The sequence below is a fragment of the Ptychodera flava genome, unplaced genomic scaffold (genome assembly GCF_041260155.1).
Source record: "Ptychodera flava strain L36383 unplaced genomic scaffold, AS_Pfla_20210202 Scaffold_43__1_contigs__length_1316584_pilon, whole genome shotgun sequence".
Taxonomy (NCBI): Eukaryota; Metazoa; Hemichordata; class Enteropneusta; family Ptychoderidae; genus Ptychodera; species Ptychodera flava.
In genome coordinates this window covers 277,611-293,759 of record NW_027248365.1, presented here as the reverse complement: position 1 = coordinate 293,759, position 16,149 = coordinate 277,611, and the positions used below count along the sequence as shown (strand labels likewise).

Here is a 16,149-nt window from a genome sequence, read left to right as displayed (position 1 = left end):
GTTTACATTCTCCTTTTGCAATAAACCCTCCTGTCTTTCCTCAACTTAGCGGTGGTGTGTTCACAAAGATCGATAGCGGTAGGTATTCCATCTACTAAATTTAATAAACGTGAGAAATTTGTGTTTAAATGTATGATGCATTAATCCATGATATAGTAGACTTTTTTTCAGAATATCTTTTCGATTTGTTGATGTGGTATTAGAGATCAAAACGAGCATTATTGTCCATAGAAAATATTCCGTCTACATTTTTGAGGAAAAAACAAAAACGAATAAATAAACGAGACATATTACATTGATTATCAAGACTTTATTTCTTTGTTGCAATAATATCGATACTTGGATCACGTTCACAAAATGTAGCAATTTGGTTCATTCTATAATATACAGAATTGTACGTTTTTTTATGTGTCATACTTTTTATTGGTTGTGCTTATCTCTATCATTTCCTTATACTTTTCTGTGAACTTTGAGAAATACTAGAGTTGTGTTACAATAATAATCGGCAATGGTTTAAAATCTTAATTCAAGTGTTAAGCTAGAATGCATCTATACAATGATGATTATCCTTCTATTAAACATTTAACTGAATCAGTGGACTAACTACTGGCTAGAAAATATTTAGAGTCGACTCATACCGGTAAGTTTTAGCTCATATTTCTCGTAAAGAGACGGCAGATAGTTTTTTTATAATTGTGCCCAAGACTGAAATTTAGAAAAAAAATATCGAGTGGTTAATCGTTTATTTTTTATTGAAAATAATGTAATCATTCAACATATAATTTCGAAGTTGAACGGCTGTATGTCCCTAAAATTCGTTTGATTCTTTGATTTTGTCTTAGCTGTCGTGAAAGGCACTCACCGCTACTTTGTGTACCCTTGACAGTTCGGACTAAATAACAAGTTATACAATTTCCCGTAAATCAAAGGCCAAAAGTCTAAGGCTTAACTTTGGCGCAAAAATTCTACATTAAAAAACGGTGGATCAAAATCATGCTTGATGCAAAAGACGTCAAAAAGCTATATTTCATCAACATTTCCTGAAACAAACTTAGTATGAGGCGAAAGGGAAGATCAGCACAGCAGGCCTCATTGGCATACTCTTTCTGTGACAGTTCAACCACAAGGGAGATGTATCGATACTTTTTGGGAAACGATGATTGTTTTTGTGGACATTTTACGTGAGTCTGTTTAATTTGTCGCATTTCTTTGACAAAATATATGTCACGAAAATGTAGCCGGTTGATACACTGATAGTGATTGAATCGATGTGTTTACGGTATGATTACTTTCACAAAATATACTATTTGTAGAGAATTTGACATATCAGCATGATTACACGATTCATTTGTACTCAATTAAAATGAAGAGATGGTAGCTAATGTCATTTATTATCAAAAAATTATTTCTTTATTTCAATATTATCGATACTTGGATCATGTTCACTCATTAGGATTTAACATTTTGGTTCATATATAGATATACAGAAATCGTACGTGTTTTGTGTGTCATACTTATACTTTGCTGTAAACTTTTTAGATTGATCTTAATAGTAAGTTGTGTTACAGTATTAATAGCCTTTTGTTAAAAATCTGAATTCAAGTTTTAAGCTACAGTGCATCTATACAATGATGATTATCCTTTTGTTAAACGTTCAACTGAATGTGCGGGGGATTAGCTCTAATTGTTAGAAATGTTTAGAGTCGACTTATTACGTCTAGTTATAACTCATATTTCTCATAAAGAAAAGACACGGATAGTTCTGTTGTAACTGTGTCCAAGGTTGAAATAGAAATAAGACATACCTAGTAATTGATCGTTTATTTTTCTTTAAGGTAGTTTGCGCCGCGAAAGTGAAAGCCTTAAACCTTTGCTCAAACTTTGAATCTTTCAACCATTCTCTTTTAAAATCAAGAATAAAAATCGGGGTCATCGTGCAAATTTTGGTACTATGGAGAAACAAATAACTCAAGATTCGCCGATATTTGAAATTTAAACTGGCCGCCATCCCTGTGTTAACTCTGTGGAGTGAAGTAAAATTTTCGAATCTCGAATAACTAAGCTGGTGAAAAGTATTCTTACACTAAGAGCTTTAAAATGAACCCCACAAGTGGTATTTCAGAAAAGAATTGTAAAAGTTTGAGAGTCGGAATATCTGTTCCCTAGCCGCGCTCCACCTTAAAAAAAGAATATAATTATTAAATTAATTTTAAAGTTGGACGGCATAAACTAACAGTCGTTTAATTCATTGATCGATATGGTAGCCGTCCTGAAAGGGCACTCACTGTTGCTTTGGGCACTTTGGACAGTTTGAATTAAAAATCAAACTCTACAATTTTTTTCGTAAATCAGAGGCCAAAAGTGTTAATTTTGGATAAATATTGGCGTGAAAACTCTACCATTTCAACAAAATGGGGAATCAAAATCAAAATTTAGATAAAACTTGTCAAAAGTTCATATTTGATCTAAAAATCTATAAAACTTTATATTAGTAGTAAGCAAGGGTCAACAGCGCAACACTCATATGCATACTCTTCCTATGGCAGTACACTTAAATGATAGCCGCATGAATACTTCTTGGAAAACAAGATTACTCTTGTGGATATTTTACTCGTCTTTTTATTTTGTTGTATTTCCTTGCCAAAATACATGTCACAACAATTTATCAAGTTATTATGCTGATAGCGGTAGAACTGATGTGTTAACGGTATTATTATACTTCTAAAAATATGCAATTTGTAGGCATTTTGATATACTAGTACGATTTCACGATTCATTTTGATGGCCCAGTGCAAGAAGGCGTAACTCATGTTTTAGTCGAAATTGAGTTTCTGGGATATTTTTGTTCAGGAATGTGAAATGCTCCCTTTGTAAAAAAAAACGTCAATATAGCTCATGTTGCCGTAGTTACACTCATTTTGCACGAGACAGTTAGTGCACTGGGGCGTAACTCCGTACTTACACCTGTTATGCACGGGAAAATGTAAAACATCAAAATATTAAAACATCTTACAATGAGGATGTCATTCAAGAATATTTCATCAAAACACAGAATATCGACCTGTGCAAATAGGAAGTAACATATGATGAGTTTCGTCCCATTAAGGGCGCAACTCATGATGAGGTACTTCCTATTTTGCACAAAATGCTAGTGCAAGACAGGCGTAATTTTCCATTTTTTTTCGATTAAAATAAAAATGATTTTATAAGTATAGGATTCTTTATGACTTTTATGACATTTCATATATCTATGACATTACCCTTTACCAATATAACCGTTAATTTTAAAAAAATTCGATTTTAGTGTTAGGGGCTTTTAGACCATCTATTCCCTTTAACTCAGTTTGTTAAAAAAGTGAGTTACGCCCCTTATCCTTCGGGCCGTTGATTTGTACTCAGTAAAGATTAATAGGTAAAAGGTCATGTCGTTTATTATCAAGAATTTATTTCTTTATTTCAATATTATCGATATTTGGATCACGTTCACACATTTAATATTTTGGTTCCTACATGTATATAGATATACAGAAATCGCATGTTTTTGTGTTTTATCATTTTACTGATACTTTGCTGTGAACGTTTTAGATTGATGTGGACTAGTAGAGATGTGTTACAATAATAATAGGCTTTGCTTAAAAATCTAAATTCAAGTGTTAAGCTACAGTGCATCTACATAATGATGTTATATCCTTTACTAAAAATTAAGCTTTGATTGTTAGAAATGTTTAAATTCGACTTATTACGTCTAGTTATATCTCATATTCTCGTAAAGAAAATATATGGATAGTTTTGTCGTAACTGTACCCAAGGTTTAATAAGCAAAATATGAGTAATTGATCGTTTCTTTTTTTTAAATGAGTGTAATTATTCAAAGCTGAACGGCTGTATGTGAAACGTTAACATTCGTGTGATTCTTTCATCAATGTGGTTATATGTAAATATTTTACAGCGATTTAGGAGTTTCAGTTTTTATTTCTAGTGTTTTGTCGTTCATTTAAAGTGACATGGCTTGCTTAATGCTACACACAATAAAACTGAATAAGGAACATTGTTATTTCGCAGAGTCCACTTATTTACGAAGTGCTGGTCTCGCTCTTATCTCTGTGCAAAAACTTGAATGAATCTAAGAACAGAATCGTACACATGTTTCAACTGGAGCTTTCAGTATAAGATAATAGGTTTTTGCGTCTTGACAAACTTGTTGCAAATGTAGCCGATATTTTGCCATATCTTGTTTGTAATATAGCTGTGACATCAAACAAGAATAACTTGGTATTCTTTATTTGAAAAGAAGCATTTTACAGGACTGTTCCATCACAAATTTAGTCTCCTATGAGTTGACAATATTGTTTATAATTACAAAAACCCCAATCAATTTTCATAAGGATTTTGACAGCACAAACAGAAGGAAAGGCTAGGTATAATTTAACAACACAACAAATATTAAGGCTCTTGACAGAAGGATGGCCCTCCACAAGAATTCTCTTGTGGAGATCCATCAATTGTTTTTTTTTTTTTTTTTTTTTTTTACATTATAAGATTGATAGTTCACTCAAAGCATTGCTAAGGGTAGGTCGGAATTTGATTTTTCTTGTAAATGAAGATGACTTTTAAACCGATGTAATGTTCGCGCATTAGCTTCGAAGGGAAGGGCGAATACTTCCAATCACGTCTATACTTGGAATGCAAGCTCTTTCCCATGCTAGTAATTCTGCAAAGTCTTTGCACTTTGAAAGCTCTACATGTGCAAGTCGTTACAATTTCCCTATACCTTATTCATATGGGCCGGATATATAAGTATGTACTTAAAGATTATATCTAACAAATTATGGCAGTAGTCTCTCCAGCAAAGGTCTTTAAAAGCATATTACACTAGCCAATCACAATATCTTCTACATCTGCTACATGGTATACATGTTGATCACGTTAAGGGTATCGCATCATATCAAGGATAATAGATTTGTAAGAAAACAGTACAAACCAAGCAAACTCTTCGTAAATTTGAATCATTTACAGAGACTGGTGGAAGAAAACAAGCACACATGACACATTACCCGTAAAGTCTTGTCATTGGACAATGTCACAGTAAATTCTGTCGATCCAAATGAAAGTGAGTAAAATGAAAACACGTGCGTGGGCATTCCTTCACAAGAGTTTCCTTTATTTTCTCAAATTTGACGTTTAATTGTCCTACAGTGACATACGTTTTTGTTGCAAATAAAGTTTACCTCATTCGTCTCATATCTTCACAGCTTGAATTAAGGGGTCTGTATATTTTAGTTTTATCATAGAAGAATCTACATACAAGAATAAGAAATGAAAATAACATAAGCAGTGAATCAAATGATATCATTTCTTTTTTTTAGATTAATTTTACACCGAACCTCAAGCTTTTATAATTCCTTTTTCATTTTTGCATTATATATTTTGTGAGATAATAAATAATAGGGGAAAAATACAAATTAAGAAAATCGATGTGTTGGCAATTAAAAGTTAACTTTTTGCAGTTTAGTGAATACTACTTAAAAGAGGTGGGATAAACTTACGAAATCACATCAACCATTAAAACATATAAGGCCTTGATACAGCCATGGTGCACAGAGTAGCCAGCCAAAGAATTTCTAAGTGTCCTGACTTTCACATGCACATGCATAAAGAAATTTCCAAAATGCCCACAGTGATGCGAAAATATTCCTATTCACGTACCGATGATGGTGTAAGCACTATCTTGTGTCAGTTTCACCCTGTCATTATATCCGTAATCCGCCAACTATCAGTGCACAGGTTGCTGAAGCGGAAGTCGTAGGGCATGTACTTTAAACAAAATTAACTGACATCAACAACGCTTACAGGGCACTACGTAACGGTTTGTTACTGAGAAGGACATTTTATATCTTCTTGTGACGTACTTGTTATGTTGCCCCCTGGTATCCTCTCAATGGTAAGCATTAAGTGATACATCCAACGAATCGATATTGGGTAACTTTGCCCTGAGGTGTCCTTACCTACTAAATAGAATTCTGATCTATCTCTTATTACAGTTATAATTTTAGGGGGCAAAAGAAACCTTTTCGTGACCGCCCGATCGGTTTGTTGATAAAATTCTTCTTCCTATCCTAAACCAAGAAAAGTCCTCGACATTCAGATATGATTATTTGTCATTACCTATCAACAAACCAAAACAATTTATCAAATATTACCCCTTTTCCGAAACCTCCCACAGAGCAATTTTTTTTCCCCGACCGATGATGATAAACGTTGTACGCGCGTCTCTCCCTGTCCCCTTCCCGATACCAAGATCAAAAGATATCCACTCGTTCGCAGAGAAAGCACTTACAGTTTTTGTATCTCCACAAACTGTACATGCATATGGGCAATGGTAAGCCAGGTTTCAAAGAGCATTGTTCGCATACAGGCAAACGGTTTCAACAATGATATATTGCCTCTTAAAGCGTTAAAGTTGAGTATAATATTAGGAAATACGTTTTGCTGGAAGCCCTTTTGTTCGCAAAAGACTTTAAAGCTGCTATCTGATTGGTTAAAATGTTGGAATAATGAGGAGGCTTTGTCCTCATTTTATATTCATGGACATTCCATATTTTTGGGATCGGGGCGAGAGCTGTATGGTTGCCCCTGTTGTGCGTGCACAAGAGTAATGTAAACCTTCCAGTTGGTTCCGAGGCTGTGTCAGTCGTATCTGCATATCGCGTTTCACCGAGAACTTCATCCAATTTTAATGTACGCAACCCTCATTGACATTGAGTAAAATTTTTGTTTTAACAAATGTAAACACATGAAACACTCGTTGTTTTTTTAATGTTATGAGCCATTGCGGGAATAGCCAAAAATTCAAAATGATGTCGAGAATAAAAATCGTGTAACAAGAAAGCCGTCTTTATTCGTCAAAGGAAGTCAAATGAATGGAAAATGAAAACACTTGAAGGGTCAAATCTAAGTAGCTACAGTAGAAGTAAAATGTACATAAGTAGTATGACCATAGGGTACTCAGTAATCATTGATGATAATAAAGAAATATGAAAATATATTATGGAAAATATGAAAGTTATTAAAGAAATATCAAAAATATAAAAATTATTATTGTTGTTGTTGTTGTTTTATTCATCATCATCATCATTATCATTATGGAGCACCATTGGCAATGTTGAATTCCTACCAAAGTTCGCCAGCCGAGCGAGAAGTACTCTATACTCTTTTCGCTCGGCACATCATTCAAACTCAGAATATAATTTGTTTCCATTTCACCGTGTCTGTTCTGTCACTCAACTCACAGCAGGAAGATGGCGTTTGGCACACCGACAAGATATATTCAGTTGAAACCATAGAATGCACAGAAAGACAACTTGGACACGACAGTCTTGTCAGCATCTGAAGAATACAAACACAGAATGGTTAGTAATTGTATTGCGAATTATAGATCTCATTTCTCACAAACATATGATAATACAACAATGTAGATTGAAGGTTTTCATTATTTTATAGTAACGCAATACTCATGTTTACTGCCTTTATTGTGATTGGTGAAACAGACCGGGCATAGGCTAGGCACCTGTAACACAATTTTGGGGATAATGTGCAGCGTCTCGGAAGCTGTTATCCAATTGGTTGGCTGAATCTTACCGTTATAATTGAATAATACAAAAAGACTCCCAAAGTTGCTGTGAATAGTGACAATTGACCAATCAGATATAACCTTCTGAGCATGCTGCACATCAGCAGGGAGAGGGCTGGCAGTTAGTGCTAATATTGATATGCTAATATATGCAAAAAGTGCAAAGGCTTAGAGCCTGTTACACAATTTTTGGCCTGAATGTGAAGCTTGCTCGTCAGCTTCCATCCACTGACTCAGCAATAAACTTTCCAAGGGAAAACACAGGTCAACACAGAGGCAGCATGGTTACTCTTCAAACTTTGATTACAAACTCCTGTGATCTCGTGCATAAATCTAGGATTTCGCTAGAATTATTTGAAAACTTAAAATCAGACTCTTCCCCTTGACATTGAGAAATGGCATCCATGTGTGTTTCACATATCTGTTCAGTTTTTGCCTCATTGTCATCTAATAACATAATTGGAATCTTTGGCTTGTTTCTTGAGACTTATTAGAACTGTCACTGACCAAAGTGTAATGATTCTGCCGTAACCCTTTCAGGCCCGCCTTTCTGGTAGCTTAACTTAATCGGAGCTACCAGAGGGTACATACCGTATGGCAGTAAGGCCTGAAACAAATAGAAAACAGTTGATTCAAAGTGAAGCCATTGTTCTCCATTAATTTTACCCACTCATTTTTAAAACCTTGAAAAATCTTCGAAAAAATTTTAAAAGCTGTGTTCACAAATATATAACAAGCTTATACTTTAGCACGAGAAAGCCATCGCTTTGATAAAAAGGACAAGTCTAGAGCTATATAACGATCTGACTCAATGCACACAATAGGCATGCTAAACAGTCATGATTTATCAGTGTATCATATATGCTGGCAGAGGCCTTTGTCATGTACAAAGTTTGAAGAGCCCTGTAGTCGTATCAAGCTGTGCTAAAAGAAATTACAACTCTCCTTTGTTTACAGCATAACCTTTGTTGTGACAACTGCCACTCACATGTTGCCATGGCGTTAAACATGATGCAGTACAACGGCAGCACTTCATGGAACATGGTGAAGCTCTGTTCTGGATTTTTGTCAAAGCTAAATATGTCAAGTAAGTAACAAGTTTAAGTGCAATTTATTAATAACCCTTAAATAATTTCAGACAATGTAATATATCTCGTTTCAATAAACTGTTTGTATTTATATGTTCAGATGAACTATTGCAAAATGTTTACACTTGCAGTCAAACCTTTCTTAGTGGTTACCCTTAGAGAGTGGTCACTCTTTATAGTGGTCACTTTACAGTGGCCTGTGGCATATAACATTTTAACGGCCCTCTACAGAACAGCTACCTCTCTCAAGTGGTCAGTGGCCACATAGAACTGCTCCAATTTGGAACAAAACCTGTGTATAATGGTCAGCATATCTCACTTTGTATGGCCTTTGAATAATGAGAAAACCAAGAAAAAATGTACAATCTCGATTAATTTTTGCAATACACAGAAAAGTTTCATCATGAATGCAATGCCATTTTTTTCCTATCAAAAATTTAAACATCGCAGAGACAGTCATTATGCTGTCGATTTTGGCGTCAAAACAAGTAAACGAGCAGAGTTTTGCCCCTTTTCGGAAATGTCCCTCACAAAGAATTGGGTGTTTTGGAAATGTTTCGAAAAAAATTGTGTATTTTTCGGGTTGGTAAAACTGATGTGTGGTCAAAACATACAGGAAGTATTCCAGCTGACACTGTGTCAATGCAGGCTGTGCTGTAAAAACCTGAATTTCTCGAAATGAATGGCATAATTGAATGAAACAACGTCTGAAACACAGAGATGTCAACATATCTGTGAATGATTGCGGGTGGATGGAAGTAAATTGATGAATCAGCACTGAAAATCATGTAAATAAGTGCCACAGACACCACCAACTAAGAACGCTAACACTGCTGTGAAATGATCAACTCCAAGAGTTGGGCAAAACTTGCTCTATGTTAACGGTGCAGGTGATTGACATCTTTGAACAAAAGCATTTCATAATCATTTGTTGAGGGGACAGTTTACAACAATAGTAGTTTTAACATTTGATTGTGTTTTCAATGTATGCTGATAAAACTTGCAATAATTTTGTTTTGTGTGTCTTGCTCTTCCTTGACCTAAACAAAACATTAGCCTTGTAAACGTAACACACACTGATACAAAACAATTCTAATTCTGGACCAATGCTCCGTCATTAATGAAGACATTGGATGTTATATACATAGAGGCTGTGTTTATTGAAACCCATACATATCACATCAGTATGTCTTTTTGCTTTTTCACGAAAAAAAATTGGCAATACATAAAAGCTACAGCAGATGCAGCTTTTGTAATCCCTATAATTTATAGTTACAAGATCCCTATGCTATAGACTTGGTTCAAGTCTGTGATTTGTGAATGTTTGAGTGGAGTGAACGCAATGATTTGTATTCTGCTTTCATGTGAAACGCGCGCGTGAGTGGACGCGATGAGTAGGGTGAACGCGATGAGTGGAGTAAACGCTATACAGCGGAGTTTCACCCGGAATCACAGACTTGGCTTTCTTGCACGATCTGCGTTGCTATAAATTATTCATGAGATGACGTTTTCTTTACTCATATATTATTCATAAGATGACATCACTAAATTTTACACATTGGGAGGAGACTTTACCAATTGACCCAAACGAGACGTGCATAAAACTCACATGGCGTTGTTGACAAAATGTCGAGTGCGATCACTCCCACAAAAGTCAGCACGACCTCTGTTGTATCACCGAAAACGCGTGAAAATATCTGTGTTGTTTGGGGGGCCCATGTCGCGAAAATCGTCGCCGGTTATTCAAGGATGGAAAAAGACACCGTCCTTACAGTTGTAGCCTGTTCTCTTACGTGCCCAAAGCGATGGAAATCAAAACAATGTGGGGTGACTTCGTATGTCAGTGATTTTCCGCTGCCGGTTGGTGCGCAGACGAACACATCTTTTCCCTCAATCTAACTCTCAACAAGCTTTCTTTGGTAATCTCGCATGGTTAGCGATGGTCCGACCGATCAGTTGTAAAACGCGGTTGATGTACGAACTTGATGCCATTATTCGCCCAGATATAAAACGTACTCGATGTCTAGCTTTGCACGGAGATGACAACAAACTTTTTAAACGCATGCAGATGGTTATTAGCATGCGTTCTTCTTATTGGCCAGAATAACGGCGGGGGCTGTCAATCATTTTGTATTTGCTCTACGTCACTGTGTACACAGTCCGTCTCACCGCCTGTACTTTGCGAGAAGTCCAAGTCGGTGAATCCGGCAGAAACTAACTCACTACTGCGCAGACTCAAACGTGACGCATTCAATCGCTGGGAAAACCTGGCGTGAGCTGCCAAATTCCAGATAGGTTTGTACGAAATAGGAGAGACACAAGAGAAACTATTATAAATGTATTTATTTTTTTTAAAATTCACCGACTTGAACCAAGTCTACATATGCTCATGAAAGTCCCGGAAAAGCCTTGACTTTAAAGCTTTCTGAAATTTCCTGGAAAAGCCCTTGAAAATGAAGTTGAATCCAGGAAAGTCTTTGAAAATTGATAATCTAACCACAATTTTCAAAAATGACAAGATGATCAGCTGTGATATCATGGCAATGATATGCAAACTAGTATATAAAAATGATATATTTGAAAAAAAAATTCTTGAAAACGGTATTTGAACATAAAAATGTCCATGAAAATTGCTGAGAATGTCCTTGAAAGCCCCTGAATTGTAAGTGACTCTGAGTATGTGAACCATATAGTCTAGCCATCTCATCTATACTTATAAGATGAGGAAATATGGCGGCTAACAATGCATGTCATATGTGAACTATAGGACACATTGCAAACATAGCGTAAGATTTAATCAACTCTTTCTCTTTTTTATCCCTCTGCAGTTTCCTTGCCATTATCAAGCAGTGGCTACCGTTTTCCATCTTAGTGACGGTCATTGTGTGCCTTGTGGTGTTGTTGTGAGTTCCAAGGAAGATAAATACTGGACAGAGTCAATGCAACCAAACTGAACTCTTACTATCATGTACTGGTACATTATCAAATCACGTGGCTTGTTTGACTGTGGAGTTTCACACTTGTGAATGGGGGGTTGCAGGTTTAACTTGGGAGGGGCAATTCTCTGCACAAGTACAATCCATATCCATATGATGAAAACACATTTAGTCCTAGTGTGAATATAATGCTTAATAAACTGTTTTGAAAAACACATTTTTGCAATTGAGAATTTTATGTGTATTTCAAAACAAAATCGGTAGACCATTCTCAAAGCAAATGTGACAATATTTGTCACAGAGTTCTTCCAAGTCAACGGTTTTAATTAGAAAATTCTAAGTTTCCAAAGATAATGCATTCGCCTACTCAAACGTTTGATATTGTAGTCTGTGGATTTTTTGGCAATAATATATATAATTTCTTATGTTTCAAATTAAATACTATCTCAACTAAATGCCTTGAGAACAAACGTCAAAGCCTGTTCTCTTAAAATCTTGAGATTTTACAGAATCTATCTCACTTGTCCCTCAGTTGATTTTAAACTTGATGGAGTGTGCAACTTAAAGTGTATCAGCATTGGCTGTGATTATTGCTTGCTTTTGCTGTGTAATATCAGTCCAACATAATAGTCTGTTCACAAGGATCCATTTTTAGCTACTATAGACTATAGTCTATAGAAGCTATTGGGATGGGTATCCGTCCGGCGTCCGTCGTCAGTCTGTATGTATGTATGTATGTATGTATGTATGTATGTATGTATGTCCGTTTGTGAGGCGTCCGTCCACTCAAATATCTTGAGAACCGCAGTACTTACTGATTTGATATTTGTTGTGTAGATAAAAAATATGATTTTGAGAAACTTATTTTTGATATTGTTGAAAATAGGCAAATTAATGCCAAAAAAGGTGTTTTTGGTAAAAATCTTCTTCCTCATAACCGCTGGTCAGACAGCTTTGTTATTGGTATACAGGTCCCTAGGGATAACCCAACTTAGATTTGTTCAAATTGTGATGAAATATGCAAATGTGTATTTTTAAGGAATTTTTTTGTCATTTTTGGTCAAAATTTGACTTACATTGTATGTAATTCTTGTACTGTATAAACCCTATCAATTCACCCAGAAAAAATAATTAATAGGATTTAAATAATTGAATTAATTAGGAAATCATCAAAGCCAAAATAATTTTAGTGTGGAATTATCAGAAAGTTCAACTTTTTTTGACAGTTCATAGTGAAATGCTTAACATCTTGGAGGATTAAAACATGTAAAGGCAACTTTCCTGAATCCCAACTTTGATATATTCTGAACCACCATTTATGTTATCTAAAAGAAATTGCTCATAATAGTTTGTCATGATAGGATGGTCAAATAAATAGAGATAGAGAAAGTTCTGATTTCCATTTATGGTTGACTTTGTAAGGATAAAATAAGATTACTTTTTGAGGAAAAAAATAGAGTGGTCAATAAAAAGAGTGGTCAAAGTAATAGGGTTTTTATGGTAAAGCTGAGCTGTAAGATTCCTCGTGCTATTTATAGCAATTATGCAATCTGTGTAAACAGTGCAATGAAAGTGTAACATGATTCCTTATAATGCTTTTGATGACCTTGAACTTCTTAAGTTACAAACATTTGTCTCTTCAGTGTGCTTTCTCTGAGTACGTACAGTCTCAACTTATTCAACAGAACTTACTTACAATGTTAATTTGAAAGTTAAAATGTGCTTGGTTAATAGGATGAAAATACTGATATTAAAAGATAACCTGCTCAAGATTCTTTATAACCTGACAGATATGCTGTTTTTTTATGACGTAAATCTTGATTTAAGCAAGTCTTGTTTACTTTAATTAGAATGTAATTAACTCTCATTTATTTGCTATTATAGACTAATATAGTCTCATGAAATGTGCAAATCTGTATTTTTATGGAATTTTTTTTCCCTTTTTGGTCAGGCCATCCTGAAATGAGCTATCAAAGATATCCACCTCCTTCATCAATACATGTGTCACAAAAGGTTATTCTCTACATAACACAGCAGAGCTCTGTCAACTGTTGAGTCGCTTGTTTTTTTCAAAACCACTGGTCAAACCGCTTTAATGTTTGGTTTACATGTCCCTAGGATGACCTTAGTGAGATCATTTCATACAGTCAGGAAATACTTAATTTTGTATCCATGTCTATAGTAGCTTCAGGGACTTTGGCCCTATGTTTGTTGTATTGAACATTTTTTGAAAACCACGTCTTTTTCATGCTAGGTCTACCAAGACTTTACTCACAATAGTTAGAAGCATATTGTGAACTACAGACTTATCAAGCAACATACTTCTCTTTGTCCACATTCAGATTTTGCTGCAAATTTCTACCCTTTTACTGATATGGAAATATATGACAGCTGTCTGCCTATCAGATGCCTGTTTGTTTGTTTGGCCACACTCTACTTTTGACACCTAGCCCAAATTAACAGTCTTTGCAGCCATGTGACTCAAAGTGACCCTACACATTGAAAGCTCTGTTGTAATCAAAATTTTCATGTGTGTTTTTTTGTGAGAAGTTGTAATTAGGTTTTGCCATAGTGGCATTGTGATGTTTGAAGTTTACTATTGAAGTAGGCATCCATTTTTGCTTCAGAAAGCTTAGAGCCAGAATCTTTCCACAAAGTTTCATTACCAACGGAACCCTTGAACTAAAGCTATGCAAATGTATCTATTTATTACACTCAGCGATTGTTATCATCAGATTTATCAGATTCGCAAGCTGTTCAGTTTTCTACAGGACAGAATGGCAGAACACAGCCTGCACAGAAGAGAAATAGATGAAACTTTCACCATAACATTAAACTCCATTCACTGTGTTTATCGTTGAACCATTCTTGTACATATAATATCTAACTTACTCTGATTCATTCATGATTAACTGCACATGTGTATATCAAACACTGGAGTTTGCTCAGTTTTTTAATGCATTGAACATTTACAAGTAAATCATTGATGTTAGGTTGATTTAAGGTACTATTCGCTTGGAAAGAGACAGACTTTCCATTTTGCTGAAATCCTGAATGAAATTTTCAACCATACGTTCCCTTACCAAATCAAGAATAAAAAATCAGGGTCACTGTGTGAAGTTTGGTACAAGGGGGAACATACAACTGTACTCCAACAGTTACTGATATTTGAAATTCAAAATGGCCGCCATTCCAGTGTTAACTCTATGTGGAAAAATAACATTTTCAATTTTCGAAAAACTAAGAAGTTGAAAATTTTTCTTACTCCAAGAGCTTTAAACTGAAAACTGATCAGCAAAGAATTGTAAAAATTTGAGTCTGAATATATATCCCTGAGATGCATCTACCCTGTTTCAGAAGGCTTTCTGTCTTGACAATTGAAATTTGTCAACCATACTGGTATAACCCTTTTTATATCTCTTCATATTACTGCAGTACATTATCTACTGTAAACTGCAAAATCTAAAGTAGAAATTTATTGCCAGTGTTTTTGCAAAGGGTAATGCAGTTGCCTTGGTCCAACAAAAGGAAATCCTTTTCAAGGAGAGGGTTGCACCAAATTTGGTGGCTGTTTATCACCTTAAGGTAGTATGCGCCTTTGGGGAACAGATATTCGGATTCTCAAATATTTGTTTAAAATCGTCTGATATTTTCATCAAAATTAAGTGAGATCACTTCAATGTAAGCAAGGGTAAAACTCAATCACATTGACGCCTAGTGGAAATCACCAATAATTATGGCTGTCTGGTTAATAATTTTTATCATCTGAAAGAAAATCAAGACCTGTGCACAACTGATACCTCTACCCTTAATACAAACATGACTTTCCATACCAAACCACAATGTGATGTGTCAGATGAATTGTATAGGCGCCAGTACTTTATGTCCATATATTTAAAAAACAATATTAGGTTTTAATTAAGATGGTCTGCTAGTTGTGGAATTTGTTTTTAGAAACGAGGGAGTGGTTTATGTAATATGTTTTCTTTCCATTTTCAAAAAACCAGGAGAGTAGTTTATAGCTTCATCAACTATACCCTAACAAGTATACAGGTATCATATACACAGTGGTGTTAACAATTGTCGTTGCGAATGGCCTTCCATGAGATGTGTAATTACTTTTTGATGATGTGGGAAGCCAAGTAAAGCTGCATGTGAAATAGACTTTAACGGTGTCAACATGTATATTTCTATAACATTTAAATAAAGATATCTTTTAAACCGAACATTTTGAAGAATCTATTTTTCATAATTTTGCTATAGAAAAAAATACTTAGATGTGGTTGTGAGCTTCTGTTAGCTGGTGGTGGAGTTGTGTGCCGTGGTTTAGCAGAGCGCCACCTAGAGATTGATCGAGCCGCTCCTGCTCTAAAGCGGTATGATATGCAGACAAGTCTTTGGGTCACATTGTTGTGGACGAACAGTGTACACTTACAGAATGGTGTTTGTAGTTTGTTCCCTAGGGTGCTCTCTCTCTCTCTCTCTCTCTCTCTCT

The 16,149-nt window shown here is 35.2% G+C and overlaps 1 long non-coding RNA gene across 1 annotated transcript; it reads left to right on the top strand.

The window, feature by feature from the left end:
- Positions 1-7,327: 7,327 nt before the first annotated feature.
- On the top strand, positions 7,328-11,684 carry LOC139128111 (uncharacterized). Its single transcript, XR_011551197.1, has 3 exons — positions 7,328-7,409; positions 8,588-8,717; positions 11,547-11,684. It is a non-coding gene; the product is annotated as an uncharacterized lncRNA (long non-coding RNA).
- Positions 11,685-16,149: the final 4,465 nt, after the last annotated feature.